A 3,122-nucleotide genomic window follows, 5' to 3' on the forward strand; every position below is an offset into this window, starting at 1 on the left:
TTGAGTTGCAAACAATATCTAGTCGGCCAAAATGTAATATATTGTTCAAATAACACAATTTTACAATTTTTATGCCAAAAGCTTCAATTTCCCTTAGTCCCTTTATTATTTGGGTGCCTTGTTTTACTTAGTGTTACTCGGTTTTCCCCCTCCGGGCCCACTTGTTTTACTCGGTCCTACTCGGTTTTGCCCTTAGATAAACATTTCCTCACTTTTCCCCCTCTTAGTTCTACTCAGTTTTCCTAACTTGTACTCATTGGCTGATCTCTGATTGGTCGAGATGTATGTCACACGGATCTTGGTTGGTTGAAAGCTCAACGAACGCTTGCACCGTTCGATCATTTATGATCGGACGGCCTGTATCTCTCTCTCTACCACGATGGACGCATACGGAGACAAGAGCGAGCACATACCTACCAACCACGGCAGTCGCATATTCCGGTCGCATCTTCCTCTCTCGTATTTCCTCTCTTACTCCCGTGCGGCGGCGGATCTGCCGTGCGGCGCGCGGCGCGGATCTAACCGTGCGTGCGGCGGCGTGCGGCGGCGCGGATCTAACCGATGCGTGCGGCGGCGTGCGGCGGCGCGGATCTAACCGTGCGTGCGCCGTGGATCTAAGAGTGCCGGTGAGGATCTAACCGTCGAGAAATAGTTGAAATGTCTCTCTCTGTCTCACTTTCGATTCTATTCTCAGATACAGTTGAATGATGAAGAACACCAAGACGGCGGCCGTGCCGACGGTGGTCATCGATGCCACGAACATTGAAGCCATCGCCTACAACATCGCTTCGACGGCGCAGGACCCAGCCTTCAATGTCGGAGCACTGTTGATGTCTCACTTCCGGTGTCGAGAGTGCGAATCGATGCCAAGACGATTGAAGCCATCGTCTACAACCGCGGCCTGCAAAGCCGCCGATCCAGCCCTCCGCGGATCCGTCAGCGATGAAGTACACCAAGACAGCGGCGGTTCCGACAATGGTCATCGATGCCACGAACATTGAAGCCATCGCCGATAACATCGCTTCAACGGCGGATGGCGCGGATGACCACCCCTCGGCCGCCCGTCGTCCCGGCCTTTCTTGCCCATCGCTTGCGCGGCAGTGTTCGACGCCGCAAATTGGGATAAATTATGATAAATTTGTATTTTTCAATTTCCAATTGGGATAAAATTGTTCGAACTACTACCTCCGTCTCAAAAAAGCTTCTCCACGTTCTTGATGTGTCCATGTACATCCGTATGTATGATTTGAATTCTATCCCAACTTGATTGGGAAGATATTGATATGTATTTGATCCGGAGGCTGGTACATGCTTTCACTTTTGGGATCCCTTCACTTTTATAAAATGTTCATGCATGCTAAAATTATCGTGCGCATTACTTACCACAAATAGGAAATTGTACACCAAAATACGAGTGCTTAGAGCCACAACAAAATACGAGTGGTTAGAGCCATCTGCTGAATAACAATTCTATACTAAATCGTCTACCGGAACCACATAAGCTGCTAGGACGGGGATGACACCTAATAAAGCTGCACGAGATGAATCTACTTTTCTCCTCTCCCATCACTTTAAGTTCATGTTCTAGATTTTCTACCACTTGATCAAATACGGCAAGATCTGTCTCAACTCTCAACTTCTCCTTGCGAATAAGCTCTGAATTCTTCTTTTCTTCCTCCACAATACGCTTCAGCTCGAATATCATCGAGGTTTTACGGGCCAATTCATCACCTAAATTGGCCACCTTCTCCTCCAAATCCATCCTCTGGCTACACCACCGGGTTGATTCATCTTGGTATGCAATGTACCATGGATCATCGGCTTGCACTGGCTAGCTGTAACAATAATGGAAAAAAGAACAAGCTGAAATCACTCCAACGAGGCCATGGCGGAACTTCAAATTCAACGGTAGTACGAGAGCTGAAGCTAGATACCGCACTTCCAACGAGGTAGGAGAAGTAGAACGTGGCCACGACATGATCGAATCGCCACCCTCGCCGGTGTACCCGCTACGACCAGACATTGAGGACTATTTCGTACCTGCAAACTCCAATAAATTACGGGAACCGAATCGATTAGGGGGCGGGGGAGGCGGAAGCGGAGGTCTTACCAAGCTATACCAATTGGTGCGCGGAACAAATCCCGGTCGTCGTGGGCGGCGGATCTGCTTGCGGCGGACTTTCCTGCGGTGGGTACAATGCGTGCGGACGAAAGAAGTGTTGGAGCCGTGGTTGACGTGCGGCGCCGCAGTTCGTCCGACGCCGCCGGGGGACAGAGCCGGCGGCGCGACGAGGCGCCGGCGATGGCTGCTCCGTCCGACGGTGGGGAACGAGCTGCCAGCGGTTATCCGGTCTAGCTTAAGAATAATTAATTAGCGAACTTGTTGCTTCTCTCTATGATATTCTCTAAAGACATATATCAGAGCGGCAATATGTGAGTTTTCACTGAAAAATAGACGACCCCACTCGGTCATTGGCTGCGCGAGGCCCCACAGAGCGGCAATATATGATTTTTCTCTCTAAATAAATAGACGACCCCATTGGTCATTGGCTGCGGCAGCCCACGGAAGCGGCAATATGTGTCTTTTCCTGAAAAATAGACGACCCCATTGGTCATTGGTGCTGGAGGCCCCACGGAGCGGCAATATATGATTTTCTCTAAATAAATAGACGACCCCACTGGTCATTGGCTGCGGCAGCCCACAGAAGCGGCAATATATGTGAGTTTTCTGAAAAATAGACGACCCCACTGGTCATTGGCTGTGGAGGCACCACAGAGCGGCAATATATGAGTTTTCTGAAAAATATACGACCCCACTGGTCATTGGCTGCGGCAGCCCTATAGAGCGGCCCCATTTGTCATTGGCAGCACCGCGTATAAAATCATGAAATAAAACGGCCCACACGTCGGCGATAGATGGATGGCTGCTCCGACGTGTCTCCGGCCCTACCGTCGGGGAGGAGCTGCCCTGTGCGGCCCCACCCGGTCGGACTAACGGTCAAGGCCTCGACTCGACGGCTACCGGCCGTTCCGGCACTTGTGCGTGTTTCAAACTAGAGGAGGGAAAGGCGAGGAAAAACTAAGGGACTGGGGAAAGCTGAGTACAACTAACGAACCGAGGG

Source organism: Lolium rigidum, chromosome 2 (assembly GCF_022539505.1).
Source record: "Lolium rigidum isolate FL_2022 chromosome 2, APGP_CSIRO_Lrig_0.1, whole genome shotgun sequence".
NCBI classification, from domain to species: domain Eukaryota; kingdom Viridiplantae; phylum Streptophyta; class Magnoliopsida; order Poales; family Poaceae; genus Lolium; species Lolium rigidum.